The sequence below is a fragment of the Labrus mixtus genome, chromosome 1 (genome assembly GCF_963584025.1).
Source record: "Labrus mixtus chromosome 1, fLabMix1.1, whole genome shotgun sequence".
NCBI classification, from domain to species: Eukaryota; Metazoa; Chordata; class Actinopteri; order Labriformes; family Labridae; genus Labrus; species Labrus mixtus.
This window is the reverse complement of record NC_083612.1, coordinates 21527031-21543622: the sequence shown is the minus strand read 5'-3', so window position 1 is coordinate 21543622 and position 16592 is coordinate 21527031. Positions and strand designations below refer to the sequence as shown.

General features: G+C 40.9%; 1 long non-coding RNA gene across 6 annotated transcripts in view; it reads left to right on the top strand.

Annotated features, from left to right (window-relative positions):
- The window catches only part of LOC132974339 (uncharacterized), a 95533-nt gene that overhangs the window by 58693 nt on the left and 20248 nt on the right, over nucleotides 1-16592 (top strand). For 5 of the 6 annotated variants that reach the window (XR_009673115.1, XR_009673114.1, XR_009673111.1 and 2 more), the window contains one exon: nucleotides 12874-12987. This is a non-coding gene — a long non-coding RNA (uncharacterized LOC132974339). Of the gene's footprint in view, nucleotides 1-6689; nucleotides 6821-7045; nucleotides 7134-12873; nucleotides 12988-16592 lie in introns of those variants that run through there. The other variant, XR_009673116.1, reaches the window with a different exon arrangement.

The following is a 16592-nucleotide window of genomic DNA, read 5'->3' as shown; positions in this document are numbered from 1 at the left end:
ATGACATTTGCTATACTGTCGCAGTCATTAACGGCCTTCGACCAGTGAGAGACTGCAGAGCAGCTCAGAGAGAAATAGATAAAAGGTTCTACGGAAATAAAAGACGGTTCCTGAAGGTGGAGATATGGAGGCCTAATGACTGTTGTGCCAGCTGCACCTCATTATCAAGGTCACGGGCATCAGGATCAGCGGAGATCTGCTAAGTGGTCTATAGCCTTTAAAATGGCCATGAGGCTTTTCCATCAGTAATGCACTCAGTGACACCATAAACTCTGTGAAGTGCATAACAGGCTCAAATTTTTCGCCATTATCCTCATTTCAACTGGTTTTCTACCAGGAAACTGAAAAACATGTGCATGCTGCATTTACATGATGGCTGCATATTGAGAGTACAGTGGGATAAAGAATGCATGTTCTTCCTTTTTGGTCGCTTAAATGAGAGTTATTGTGGGTGAAATGTGAAACAGTGATATCTCAAATATACAGTATATTCCTCTCCAAGGGATATGCAACTTTATGTACATTTACGATCTCCAAACCTCATTAGATTTTCAGCATTATCAACAGTCAAAGTTATTTTATAGTCTTTTGTGAGAATAACAAATCTTCTCAACACTGAGGAGTTATTTTTTGTTGAATGAGGACATAAAAAATCAAACTATTCAGCCCTGCCTGAGAGAGCAAAACAAGCAAGCCAAGCCCAATGTTGGATTTATATATGTGCTGTGGGGGGAATGTCAGCAGAATTAATTGATTTGTCCATATTTATCAAAAAGAGAATAAGCGCCTAATCCCAGCTTGCATTATTAAAGATAATACCACAGCGGTTTCTGCGAGCCCACCACACTGAATCAAAGTCTGACATGGACTGATGATGTATGGATATATTATTCAGACCATTGCATGGGCCTCAAAACACTGCCGCTCCTTTATCTGCCCTCCCAGCTTTCTGCGTCCTCATACATGCACACACATGCACACAACCAGCACTCATCAACCCCTGGAGGGCACCTGTGTTTTCAAAGTAAAGACCACTTAGAGAATAGCCCCAGGCGTTTGAATGCTGAAGTGCCCTGTGTTACACATTAGAAGCCTCTGTACAAGCCAGGAACATAAACTCTCTCAATAGCCCTTGTCTCCTCCCAAGAATACCCCAAACATGGGAAAAAAAACACCAACACGAGCCAGAATAGGGAACAGAAAGTCTGTGGGGAGTTGACCACGTTAAAGGACTGCTCACTTTGATACACAGCTCATGGGGCAGCAACCTTGGCAAGAAAAGAGTATCAGATTAAAAAGCGTATGATGACTTTTTGACATTTTGTCTTTGGCAACTTTAAATAAAATAGCTGAAGAGGACACCACATTTATCTTGTGTGTCTCACAGGTTGATTATATTTTTTAGATCGCTGCGTAAATTCCAGCTGTCTTCACTGATGATAATACATAAAAAATTGTATCTTAAGCTAAGGTGCACCAGAAGATGAAATGTTTGGGAGGCAGACATTCCCGTCTTAAAGCAGACACAGGGTTAATGATCAGACATTTCATTCTATCCCCCCTGTTGAGTAAATGAGGTTTGATCAGATGCCAGGAACAGAAAAACAAGCAGCCTTCAGAATCAGCTCCACGATCGGTCATAATGAAAACACTTAATAATTAGATTAAAAAGAACAGTCCTATTAACAAGCAGAGAAAGACGAGAGTTTTCCAAAAGGCAAGGAAGCTGTAATCTAAATTTTGAATGGCTGCTCCTGCTTGATGACTTTGTCTATGTATTTTGTCTGTTTAAAAAGGGAAACGAGTCAGCGCTGTCACACTTAATTCCGGCTACCCTTTTCTGCTAGAGCAGTGGGGTAAATAGCTTGCGGAGACATTTGAATGTCTTAATAGACATTGTAACTGCTCCATCTCTAAATGTGTTGGAATGGAGGCGCGAGGGATGGCATCATTAAGGAAATGTGTTAAGGAAGCCAGTGACTTGTGCTCTAACCTCTGCTGCTCAGCCTCAGATCCGGTAAGTGCACAGTCCTAGGTGACCTTAATCAGAGCGAGGTGGCACTTTCAAAACACGCACATGCACACAAAGCCTCAATTACATTGTGAAATTGCTCTCAAATGAGTCGTACAACATGTCTAGCTGCTCCATTTATGTATTCTTGTAAAGATTCTGTGTCTTGTTATTTGTCTGCAATTGTACAGTTGGCTTGTCTGTGGGATCTGTTTGTGCATTTGCAACAATAATACAGACAAACTGCAGTTTTATTGCACACTGAAAGCAGTTACTCCTTTACTTACTGCAAAGAGAATCAGTCGTATGTTATTTCCAGACTCCAGCAGATTGTGCTGTTTGTTTAGGCTGGACCCTTGTAGAGTTAGCTAGTTTTTAAGTTTCTTCTCTTGCATGCTCAAAGGTCTTCAGACCTAAACTTACTTGTACAATGTTTTCAAGCAAAGCAAAGCCTTTCTTGCCTTCTTCTTTTTTTCCCCCTTTAAACCCTGCAGCGTGAGTCAACAGCCATCCTTTTCCCTCTTTCTTGTCCTTTAAAGTCTCTCTCCTCGCTGAGTTTGGAGGCCCATCATTCTTTAACCAGAGGCCTTTGTGTCATTTGGTTCTGCAATGGGTGTTTTGTTTGGACTGGAAAGTTTTTTAGTGATGAATTTCACCCATCACATTCTCCACCATGGTTGACCAATGAGTTTTGTGAAGGCTCTGCCTGTGGTGTTTTTCTTTAATAAGTCCAGAGGTGAGGCAAAGCAAGCAGGACATCAGTCATCCTGTCAGGATCTTACCCTCTGATTAGCTCTCTATATTAGTTTGAGATATTTAACCTGCCACAGTTGCTTATGTCAACAAGAAGTCATATCACAGATGTCCCAACCTTTTTTTGTCACCTAATAATTCAAATTGTATTGATCAGATACATATGCTACTATAATAAGATGTAATAATATCTTTGAGATTCTTTAAAATTAAATGATCTTATATTTGTATACAAACCTACAAACAAAACAGCATGCTCTTCATTTTTGGATATTTGAGAGATGAGAAAGGCATGTGTATTTACGGCATTTTTTTGGTAACCACCAACTACAGTAAGAAAAATGCACAGGAGACATCTCCCAACAAAGTGAACCCTCTTCTAGCTATACTAACACCAGTTATCAGTAAACAGGGAGGTGAAACTACACATACAGTATGTTATTGCTGTGCTTGGTAATGGGAGAAGGTGGAGGTTTCCAACTTGACTAAATGTACTCAAGAGAAAAAAAACTAAAATCAAACTCATAACGATACTTCTTTTAGATAATTAACTGATTTGAATACCAACCAATTTAACATTTTATTTTAATATACAAGTTATTTGTATGTCCTTTTTGCCTTTAATAGATAGGAGAGCTGAAGAAAGACAGGAAATGGTGGGAGGAGAGAGTGGGGGGTGGACATGCAGCAAAGGCCCAAGGTGGGATTTGAACGGTCCCTGAGATGAGGACTATAGCCTTCGTACATGGGGCGCATAATATAACTGATTGGCCATCTGGCGCGTCTAATTGAACATTATGAATTGATAACAGTGTTTTGTTGGTTTTGTCATTAAAAAAGTTTGAAACCCATTGCTGCATGCTGTAAGCACAAAGCCCTACCTTCTGTCTCCTGTGTTCCCTCGCCTCCCTCACCTCCCTCACCTTCTCATCAGGACACTACTTTAGTCCAGCAAAGCCCATACAGGGCCAACCTGAAGAGCGGCACTCTCGCCTTTGGGCCTCCACTACACACCTCAAAATGGATCTTTATTTACAACACAGAACTCGGAAACAGCTGGTCAATCCATTTAGCCTAAGGCCACTGATTTGTTCGTATTTACTACAACAGCCAAAGAAAAGCCAGGGTATTTTTTCCTCTCTCTTTCCTATTGATCCGGCGCTTAGAAAATCTGCCCTGCTGTCTAAACACTATTGATCCCTCCCTCTCAACGACAGGCTTTCGCACCAGTGTATAAAGGGACTGGATGAATTGAAATTTCATTTCCGACAACTTGTTCCTGTTATTTTTACCCTTTTTTCAATAGTAGGGAACATGGGCTGGCGGGCCGCCACTCACAGAGAGTCGATCAGTGTTTGGCTCAGAGGGGACAGGAGGGATAGGGGTGATACTTTTACTATTACCCTAAGCAGGTCTTAAAGCCATTCTCCCACAGACTGGTTTGCTCTGTCACATATACTGCATTTTGATTGCATGCAAAAGTGGTACAAATATGTTTTGATTTTTTTTTTTTTTTGTATATTTGTTGTTGTTGTTATTGTTTTTTGGCTTATCAGTTGTTTTTTTCATCATGTGAGAACGGCACAAATAACATAATTTGATCTTTTCAATTCTCGTTTGGACGTTGGTCCTTGTACATGTGGCCTTATTTTTCATGAATAGGGCCTTAATCTAAACCTCAAAGGTCATGTGTCATCAATCCTGGACTCAGGTAGCAGGCCATCATTTCAGTCATTTTGTTGAAAATACAGTTTGTTTTGCATCTTTTATTAATTAATTAAAAGTCATGCTTAACCTCGTAACCACCAACTGGCGTAGGGGTTAACAACAAACATTATTTTCATCTGTGTGGGTCATTAACATGATTTTATGATAGTTTCTAAACTTGATGTGTTTTATCCAATCAAGACAAAATAAAAGTAAATGTAAAATTTTAAAAAATTATGCTTTACTTTTTTTCCCTGAAAAGATTGCTGCTTAGCAACTTACCGTCAAGTCTTGAATAACAGAGATTATTTGCCCTTGAATTTAACAGCATGGAAGCTTTAAAGCAACACCTGCCTGCAGCTTCATTATTACATAATTATAGAAAATAGATTTTCATAACCATAGATGCATTGCTTTGAATCAATGGGTGCCTGGAGAATACAGAAGTGAATTCATCTGAAATCCTTTAGATCTACTGTAATTGACACTAGTTTTTGTTTAGAGTTAATGTGATGAAACATACGCTGTCTTATAACAAAGCTGTGGAACGTTGAGTACCGGTATGTTGAGTATTTCACAAATATTGTAAGGGTTAGTGTTAAACTTATCGTTTATCTGGTCATCCTATAATCCCCCGAATGCATGGGAAGGAAAATGATTATTAAACTGATTTTCCTTGATTGATATTGTGAATCACTAATCAGGGAGAATTGTAATGTACCAAATGTTAAAGATAGAGTCAGTAGAAATTGTTTGTTACAGCTTGTAAACACAACATTCAAAATGGGCCCCACTCCTGGGATTATGTGTGTATGTTAACTGCATGTAGCTACCTGACAATATTACATAAGGTGTTATGGAAAAGACGATAATTTAGCAAGCTAGCACAAGATAACCGCCACTGTTTGGCACCTGCCAGTCCAACAGAAAGCAGGCCAACTCCACATCCACTGACCAAAGGATCACCCTCGTTTTGGAACAAGCTTTATCAGTGAGGTATTTCACTTCACTATGATTATTTTTTCTCTCTTCTTTGCAATGTCCAGGTCTGCAATTTGAATGGCGATTTATTGCTGAATGGTATCCACTCCCAAACTCACCTGCGCACTGTCATGTGGCTGTGGCATAGGGAAACATCACTACCCCGCCCGAAAACATCCTGAGTCAACGAAAGGATCAAAATACAGGCAGATGACAGGGTCTCTCTGCAGACACAGTTAACACCATATAATTGATGATTAGGCGGCATTACTTTTGTATAAGTCGATATTTTATTTCTTAATAAAAAGGCTACTGACTCGATCTGTTAATCATTCTTTTTTACAATACATTTTTGCTATTTAGTTATTAAGTAAGATACTAAGCAATGCAAAGTCATACCTCCTATTTAAAGATGGCTCCCATGTTTTAGGCAAAATAAGGTGGTTAAATAAAGCTTAAATATATAGATTTAAAACTAAAATATGTACACAATCAACAAGTATGTTATTGCCTCTAGCACATCACAGAAGGGGTTCCACATACTGTAGGGGTTTTCACAGTGGGGGTGGGATAAAGCTACCAGTAAAGTCCTCGGCTCCATCTGGCTCACCACTGCGACCAACTCTCACCATTACAACAAGATGGAGTATTACATAAAAAGGGAGGTTCTGTTTTAATTAACATCAATATTCATGTAATGGTCATAAAGCCAGCCCACATTTCATGTTAAGCTCTTAATGTTAATGCATATTTTAATACATTATCATTGCCATCACCATAATTCTTATTATGATAACTATAATTATTAGATTTATGACAGAATTATAGTTCTGTCCCCTGAAGACACATATTTTGCAGTGAATCCAATTTTCCCCTGGTGTATTGTGCTCCCGGTCTTTCCCCTCCAAAATACTGAGCAGACACTGATAAAGACAAACACACAAACACCCCAGTATGGCTGCTGCTGTGCCTGTAAAACACTCAATCTGAATTGCATATCCGCATTGCTACTGAGCTTGTCATAAGCTGTATTAAGAAAAATGGTCACACGCTTTGACATAAATTGGAAAATGACATTTGGAGAATGGGTGCTGCTGTGGAAATTAAAGATATTAAAATTATAAATCAGTGTCTGGAAGAGCAAAGGGGGGGTGTGGTGACGTGTCTTTTCTCTCTCCGGTCTATCTCTCTTTATATTCATCTCGCTCTGTTTCTGTCTTTCCTTTCTCTTACACAGTTGCTCTTTTGGGCTTTCTCTTGAGGCAGCATAGAGTTGGAGCCCAGAAGTCAGTCCAGTGAAAGTGGCTTTAAATGCAGCCTGCCCCACAGGGACAATCCCACCCAGCCCTTCATCTGGCAGTTAAAGTGGTGGGTATTGTGTATTTGTGTGCAGTGTGTGTTGGTGTGTGTGTCTGCTGCCACCGTATCTCTTCAGCTTATTGCTCGACTCTCTTGCTGTAACCTGCTAATGGATCATCTCTGAGGTGTGATATGTATTATGCAGAAGCAGGATGTGCTGACACCTTTAAAAACAGACAGCTTCAATCCTCTGTACGTATCCCCTCTGCCCCCTCTTATTTGTGTGTCATGAAGGAGGAGGCGAAGAGGCAGAACGAAGAAAAGATTTCTGAGCTACAGGTGTGGAGAAAGATGGTTAGAAGACATGGGTGCAGAATGAAAGTCAAGTGCTGCAAAGAAAGGTCAGTTGACTTAAGGCACATACAACCTTGTATGAATACACACTTACATCCAACTTACTCTTTCCCTCAATAAGAGGTTGAGGGTTTAGGGCTACATGTAAGTGCTCATGTGTCCATTTGACTTCAGTTGCCCTTTGTTTGGAAAGAAGGAAGCTCGAGAAGTCTGGGAGGTTTGTGGGCCTCAAAACCTTGATCTTTTGACTTTCCCTGCATTGGAAGAAGCTGCAGCTATGCCACATTTGATACCTTAAAGATGGTGGGTCAAAAGCTCTTTTTCTTCTGGAGTACTAAAGGAAAACATACATTCTCTGCGTCCTTGAAGGATGAATGGTGCAGTCACGTACTCCTTCCAAGTGTTTAGACAGAGGTCCAATGTAATGTCGTCTTTCAAGGATGTGAAAGATGGAGAGGTCACCCATTTAAGAGCAATCACTTCTCTGAACCTGCTTTACCTTGCTTTCTAAAGAACGTCCATACATTTAACTTTTTCTTGCTTGTAAGTAGATTTCCCTCACAGTGTCAATTCAATATTCTGTGATGTTTTCTGAGGCTCATTTATGCCTGGAGTTCTTCCCAGCTTGTCAGTGTGCTCTTAAATATAAAATAACCCTCATGTAGCATCAGTACTGTTCATTAGGCTCATGGATGCTATATATTATGAAGTTTGAAGAATCTATGAGCCTTATCTCCATCCTACTTGACTCCCTGAGTTGAAACTCCACTACTGCCCTTCTGACCGCCACACACCACTTCAACATTTCAGCACTCTATTTACTTCTGCTTAAGTTTTCCCTTGCCCTCGCCGTCCTAATATTGAAATATTCAAGGAAGCATTCATGAGGAGGTCAAGTAACGGGAAGAGGCACTTAGTTTTGTTAAAGTTTTAGATGCCTCTTACTGTAGACAAGAGTGTGTAGGAGGGGTCAGCGTCCTTGGCCATGCCACTCATGAAAACAAGAGAAAGGTACAGAGTGTGTCGCAGTCATGAGCCGCATTCTCCCACTGTTATGCCTCAACTCAGTGGTAATAAAGAAATAAATGTGATGGAAACTTTGAATCTGGAGTCTTTGCATGGGTGGCACTGCATACAAAGAAATGAAAAGATTTTTAAGAGTTCAGCTGGAGGACAACATCTGACCCTCAAGATTTGTCCACAAGCGTATCGTACCCACAGCAACGCATTCAGAAACGAACATGTGTGCAAAGACACACACTGACTTCTGCCACCATCATTCTCTCACTCAAAGAAATAAGTTTGAAAGAAATCAGTTTAATTATGTTCCACTCTTTCTGAACAACTTCTCCAAGAAATCAACTTTTATTTGGGATTTAAAATTCAGATTTTAATATTTTTTTTCTGTCGTTTCTGACTTTTCATGTGTTTTAATGGAGGTTCAAAAGGGCCTGACCTTCATTTTCTATATTTATTACAAGTTAAAAGCAGATTTTTTAACGAGGTAGCGGCAGCCTTGGAGAGACTAAAGAGGAGGACTACCAAACTGTGTCCTACTATAGTATCTCTTTTTGGGCCAGAGGTGGTTAAGGCGGTCTTTAGGCCCTGAGCTGGATCGCCATGTGTGAGGTGAGTAACTGGAGGCAAGTGCTGAGCACTGAGATGATGTGTTTTTACAGCACAGTCTTGCTGTGCTTTGGGATGGCAATAAACCACGGCCTTCAAAGCACAGCCAAGCGCCACTTACTGTTGAGTGCTTCTCTGGTGGTTGGACGAGATTACTCTCAAAACAAAGTGTGGACAGGTTGATTAATAGGAGGGTCTGCAGAGGTGCGTGCTGCAGTATATTTTCACACCCGGTGAACACTTGTTCATTTCATTCGCGTGGACTTTTATGGGGTGATCCTGTCACTGTATGAGTTTGTCAGTTCATAAAAATGATCCCCCTCTTTGTGTGTCTTTAAGTGAAAACTTATCAGAGCTGTTACGGCCATGTTTTTTTAATGTCAAGGTTGGCACCATGACTTGAATGCAACACAGTTGACTGACCATTTTAGTCCACAGTAGAATTCGAGGGAAAAACCTGGGAAGATCTGCAACATATACTCCAAACATCTTAATGCTAACATGAACAATATTCAAAAACACTTCTTAAGTAGTTTGACTGAACCAAGAGATTATTGCCTGATACTGCAATCTGTCTGCCATTACTGTTAATTATAAATCCGGCGCTTACCCTGGTGTTCTGGTGTTTTTCATCAGGTCATTTGGCCCAGCACTCTACCATACTGCCTTTGAGGGAGGGAGGGTTACATTTTAGCTGAGCTGGAGAATCTGGCAAACCTTCTTGATCTAAGGTCTGGAAGCCTGATGTCCCAGAACCGCACAACATAGTAAGAGTTAGATTGTGAGATGGAAAGACAAGGAGATAGCAACGTGGTGGGACCTTCAATCTAGATGAAATGACCTAGTCTACAGCAGCAATGACAAGTAGGCTCGGGGTTGATTGCAGTGGTGGAGAGGAGGGAGGGGAGCCGGTGGCAGCGTGCCATGCGGTCACCCCCTCGTCACATCAGATCACAGGGTTCTAATTAACTCCAGCACAGCATCAGGCTGCAATCAGCAGAACAACAGAGGAAATGAGATTTTTTTTTCTCCATGGTGTTGGAAAGCATAGCGTAAAAATGCATATGAGCCTTGTGTTTTTAATTAACATTTTGTGCTTAGGAAGCATGTTAACAGTATCCCTTAATGAGCTTTGTGGAAAACGAGACCCGCGGAGGACAAAGGGCAACGTCCCCTGTGTTTGCTGATGCGCTTTTCTTTATTCTAATGTAATGAGATTAGTAATCATTGTTTAACTCCTCATTCACTACAATCCCCTCCTCTACCATTGTTTCTGTGAACTAGGACATTAGCTGTGATAGAACAGGGCTTTTATTTAGTAGGCTGTTGAGTCGTGGAATGGAGATCTGTCTAGATTTGAATGTAGTTTACGGTGTGCATTTGTTGCTGTTGGAGTCGGTACACAATGGCCTCAACATTATAATCCCAACACTCCTGTTCTATGGTCTTAAGTGCATTTATATACTTACACTTAGTGTACACTGGCAGGCTAACTGTGCAGCAGTTCTTACAGAAAAGGTGGAAAATTGTAATGCAGGTTTTTTAGCTCTTTTTAGGGCCGTTTTTTGCCTTTAATGGAAAGGACATTTTAACAGAGATGAGAAATTAGAGGAGGAGGAAGTAGGGGAATATATGCAGCAAAGGGCTGAGGCCGAAGATTCAAACCCATGGCTTCTGCGAGGAGGACTGCACAATCGCTAGGCTAGCCAACTCCCCTTAATATAGATTTTTTTTTTAGCAGCTGTTGGGATGTGTGACAGAAAGATGTTTTCACAAGTTTCAACATATTTGTGTTTTCTGGTGCTTGAAGACCACAAGACAAGGCTGAGAGTTAAGTGTAACACTTGGTTCTGGAAGCAGCATCTCCAGGGTCACTAATAAACCCTCACACTCTTGTAATATCATCAGCAGACATGTTCATAATGCTATTACAACAAGTATCCAGTTCCTTTAATGAGGACAATGATGTTGCTTTATAAATCAGACATCATAATTCATAAAACCACTCATATTGCTTTTTTCTTTCTAAACCTGCATCACACTGCTGGTACTGCATGACCAAAGCCTCCAGCAGTTTTTATCACCATACCTGTCTCCTGGTTAAAGCTTGTCAAACCTAAAACTCAACCATTTGTCATCCTTCAACATCTGACGCAAGTGTCTCTACCCTAACCGTCAGTGTCTTTGTTCATATCAAATATAAACTTTGTTCCATCCAAGAGAAAACTTTCTCAATAATTGAAAATGACGTTTTTCTTGTAGCACATAACTCTTCCAATAATTGTTAAGTTTGACAATTCATCTTGTCACATTACTTCCTGCAGCACTTAAAGAATTGGTCCTTTCCTAGACCTTAAAAGTTTTCCTCTTTCCTTCTAACGGCTTGCTGAAATTTTGGAGATTCTGTCAATTGCTGCTAGCTTCTTGCTGGTTTATTTATTCCCTCCTGCATCTCTCTGACTGGTCAGTTATTTGTTTTCCACACTGTCCTTGTGTGTTATAAATGGGACAGGCCTGTCACTTTAATGCTGAGAGGATGTTTTGAGTTCCTTTAGAGATTTTTATTTATTTAATTTTGGTTAGAGCAGAGTGGTGAATAATGCATCTCAACCTGCTACATGTACTGTTTTTATCATTAGCATGCGGCCCGAGTTATCTGTAGAATACTTATGAGTACCGGTGAAATGTTTGTGATGTTATTTATTTATGTTGCTCTTTTCAATTATTCATTTGTTTATTTATTCATGGAAGAACTAACTGAAATTGGAAAATTCATTTTCGCTGAAGGGCACTTGGCCCCACTCTATCCCCTCCCTACACAAAGGGAAAAGGAGGGGGTGGCACATCTTGTTAGTAATTGCTTTATACGGTGTTTCCTTAGACTCACCAGAGGACGTCAGTTTTTATCCAGGCAGATGGGTCAGCTGACAGAATAAAAAAAAGAGAGGAAGTGACACAAGGGAGTGGGAGCTGAGAGGTGGAGAGAGCGTCAGAGACACAGAAGGAAGAGGCTAATTCTCTGATGTTTCTTCAAAAACAAATTTTATCATGTTAGAGGTCTGAGCGAAGGTTACATGCAGTGATGGGTGAGGAAATGAATTGTTCTGAACACCCAGACAGGACTCCACAGGTAGGACCTGAAGCGGAGGTTCAGACTGAGAATGAACATAATAAGCTGTGATTGCCTTGGGTTGTATCCCCGTCTTCACGCTCTCCTGGCCCCTGTATGTTATTGTATGCTCACTTCAATTTCACACTTGCACAAACACGCAGCAATTATTCCTGATAAGTGATAACGATTCACTGAATTTCTATTCTCTATTTACAGATTCAACATAAAGATGTCAAATCTGTACTCTGAGGGTCTGGATTTTTTAGCATGAGAAGTGTTGTTGCACATTTTTAGTCCGACCTGCAATGACCAATAGGCTTTGGTGTGTACAATGAAAACAGTCCGGATGGTAACCCAAAGCCTGCAGAATGCAAACCACGCTGATGACATAGAGGTTCCCATCGGCAGTAATCTGACATTTTTTTTGTGTTCTTCTCCTCATGAAGACAGACCTGACAAAGCTTTAATTTTTACTTTTTACAAATCTGCATCACGATGTCATTCGGCAAAGAAATCAGATTCTCTTTTGGGATCATTCAGCTGAGGAAAGCCAGGGTGAAGCCCATCAGTATCTATCATCGAATGTTGAACTGATACTCAAACAAAAACCCATGAACAGCGTAACGCCAGGGGATGTTGTGGACTAAGAAATTACAGCATTTACGCTGCAGACTTAAAAGCCGCACAGAAAAGGAAGTCTTTACCGGAAGTCGTTGAACGCTAACCGCTGGCTTCACAGGAATTACGGAAAAAAATTGCCATTCATTCGTAAAGGCAACTCTTGCTGATCTCATCCATCAGAGGATGATAGGCGACAATTGCTGATGTGTTCCGAGATTGCGTAACTTTAAACAAGTTTGTGGCTTAGTGGCAGCAACTTTAGTCCACAATCTGCTTAGGGACTGAAATCCAATTGGTGTGATAAAGGGAAATAAAATGTTTACCGGTATATGTATCCACAATAACCTCTGATCACTTATCACTTGTTTGTTTTGACACTCTTGTGTCTCTGAACCTTCTGCATGTGTAGCTGGCAGTGATGGAGTCAGCGCTGAAGCTGGAAGTGCTGATCCTGTGGATTGATCTGGAGAATGTCCTGACTGGTCAGAAACCAAAGAGGCAGAGATCATCTCCTCCATGAAAGGTACAGTTAAGCGCACACAGGTATCACATCCATCCATAAAGTCTGTTTGGAAAGCCTTAAGCACACATGTTCATACACCCACACTTATAAAACCACACATTGTGCTGATTTTTCTTGGTTTCTGGGTTCTCATTGAGACAAATCTCCTGAACAATCAAAATCATAAAAAAACATTTAATTGCAACAGAAGTACAATACAAATATTCACCAGTTCAAACTGTCTTTATCTCTGTTTCTGTTTCATGGCCATTGAAAAGATATAGTTTGTACCAAACGAAAAAAGTAATGGTTATTTATTTAAATGTATTTTACTTTTACTTTCAGAGGTGCTCCTTTTAGTATAATGGCTACAGATAATACATCAACAAAAAGGTAGAATTTGTTTTCCCAACTTCAGAATGTCAGGATGTTGTTTGGCCTATAGGCCTATATCAAACCTTTTCAGATGATCCAAAACGCAGCAGTGTGACTGATCTTCAACTTACTCAAAACTGCACATGTCGCTCCGCGGTTCATCTCCCTCCACTGGCTCCCAGTTACTGCACATTTAAAACCCTGCTGCTCACATACAAAACAGCAGCAAAAACAGCTCCTCCTTACCTAAACTCTCTCGTACAGGTCTACACTCCTTCCTGCCCACTACACTCTGCCAATGAAACGCGTACGATCCAACCTTCACAACAGGGTCCTAAGTCTCTAATTAGAATCTCCTCCTCTCCCGGTGGTTGAACGAACTTAACTACCAAATTCCATTCGATCTGCAGAGTCCCTTTGCACCTTTATGAAAAAGCTAAAGACCCAGCTCTTTCATGAACACTTTATGCTTACATTTGATTGATGTATGTTCTTGAGACCAGTCAGGAAAAATATTTACTCATCCAGCAAATCTAGCGCACCATTACTTTCCAAATTTATGTCAGGTAGTAAAATATAGTAAAGATTTTTTTCTTGAAAAAAAGCTGCCTAATGTGGATTATGGTTGAGAGCCGCAGGGGTTCACAATAGAGAAAATTCAACTAGAAAATATGAAAACTACAAGAGAAAAGTGTCTCAAATGCTGTAAAGCCATTGGGTAGTTTTCATCACAAGGGTCCTTTAGCCATAAATGTAGCCACATGATGACACCTCTATAATAACAAAATATACTCAGCCTCTTACCATACACAGTCCACTGTTTTGTGAGGACCATGAGCTCTAAGTCTTCTGAATCCTACTTAAGATGCAACAGGAGTGGCCCTCCTGAGGGTGGTCAGGTGTGTCACACTCTCTTATTCAAGGTGTCAACAAATACTACGCAGCCATGGAATGACAATTTGTATCATTTAATTAGAGCCTGCTTCTCCTGGCACAGTTCATTTATTGTAATCTTGTTAATGTACCTTGATTGTTTCATAATATAGTTTTTTTAATTAGCCCCGATTGATTAAATTGCATTGATTCTGTTTCCTTATTAAAACAACCCCCCTCCCCCCCCCCCCCCCCCCCCCCCCCCCCCCCCCCCACTGCTCTGCTTCCTTATTTTTCATAATTAATGGTACAGTGTGCTGCTGTGGGAGGCACCAGTTACACATTTTGTAATCAAAGATGGAATGGATTTAATTATTTATTGTGCTGGCTGTCAAACAGTATTACATTGACAGGCATTTTATGAGTTTTTTTAAGAGGTGTAGTGCCATGTGAGGTGATAGATGCATATATGAGGAAATTTTGCTGACTTAAAGCGCCACAAGATGAAAGATCAAGCTGAGCTCACATGTTTTGTTTTGTCCCAGTGTTTGGATCAAGCCCACAAATTCCGGCCCACCCATCCACCCAGTGCTGTCCTTGTCTATTTGGCCCCCCTACATGGAGTCGCATGCATGCATACGTGTGCCCTCTAGTACAGAATCTCATTCCAAACCCTTGTGCTCTTTTTAATTTTGATTGATTACTCCGTTTATCTTTGGAATAACAATCCTCTGATATCCCGCAAAACCTTGTCGACAACCTCTCTCTCTCTCTCTCTCTCTCTCTCTCTCTCTCTCTCTCTCTCTCTCTCTCTCTCTCTCCACATCGCAGCACCCTCGTACCTTTCCCCATCACTCCCCTAGTATGAAAATGATATTAGAAACAAAATGAGATTTGAAATTTTGTGTTTGACAAGCAGCTTGATGAAAGTGTTTCATAGCCGGGCTTGATCCATGGAAATTTTATGCTAATAATACTGCTGGCCAAGCAATCTAGTGGGAAATTAATCAGGGTGCAGGATGGATAGGTGGAGAGGAGAGGAAAGAAGGAGAGAGAGGAAGGTAGGTTGCTCCGTAAACACCCTCCCCCCCCCCTCCCCCCCCACACCAGTCCTCAGCCTCATTCCCTCTCCCTGGCTCTGAATCTCATCAGAAATAGCCATGGGGTGTTGTCTATGTGATGTGGTAGGGAGTGAAATTGGGAGTTAGAAAATTACACTGCAGCTTAGCACTGATTGATGCAGTAATGTATGCAGTAATGTATGCAGTAATGTATGCAGCCATGCAGCGTGCTGCCGTATTATGGATTAGACCTCTCCCCTTGGCAGGCTGTCCCCTCCTGCATTAGAGACGACACACACACATTTAGAAACAGATACACACACATACACACCTCTTTAGCCATGTCTGTCCTCCTGTTATCATTCTATTTATCCTGTTCAGCTTTTGGTGCTGCCTTTTCTACATGTATCGTTTCCTTCTTTCACTGTGTGTGTTTTTTTTGTGTATCTAAGGGCTGATTCAACAGACAGCCTCAGTGTGTTTGTTCTTTCCTCGGTCCTGTCACACACACATATACACACCCCTTCTCTCTTTATTTATTCTCTTCCTTCCTAAACCCTAGGATTTATCATTACACCGAGTCAGTAATGAAGTCATTATCAGATTGCACTCGTTTAAAACAACACAATTAGCACCTAGGCCTTAATGATGTTTGCAAGTTAAATGCAAACTAATCGTTTTTCACCCCCTTTTCTCTGTCTCATTTCCTCCTTCCTGGCTTCCCGCTCAGTTGGAATAAAGAGAGTAAATGAATCCCTAAAGTGTTTGTTGGAAGTGGGTGTGTTTGTGGGCACACATTTCTCAACCGTGTTACAAGTTTGTGTGATTTATTATTTTTACCCCGAGAGACATCTGTAACATCGTTCCTTATTTTTGTTATGTATCATCAGCCAGAGGAAAAATAATATTATCCAGTCTGGGATATTGTACTCCGGAGTCTGATAATCTAATGTACACCAGAGCTGGTGTCATTAAAGTGCCACTGGAGCTGTAGGGAGATGGTAGGTAAACATCTGTCTTTAAATCCCCACAGATGCTCGGGCTCCATCCCAGCCCCTACCCCAACATAAACACACACATGCAAGAGTGAAAACCCAAACTCTCTCACTCTGTCCTGTAGCTATTGGAGCAGTGTAGCAAACAAGGTGACTGGGTGGTAGCACATCATCCATTGGCTTTACTGTTTGTCTAGTAGGATAGACAGTTAAAGGTGCACTATGTAGTTTTGGTAGAGAAAGTTGGTACAGATTCTTGTGGTATATGTTCATATCTCTAAACACAAACTGTCCTGAGGGTAAAATGTGGTCCCTGTAACAC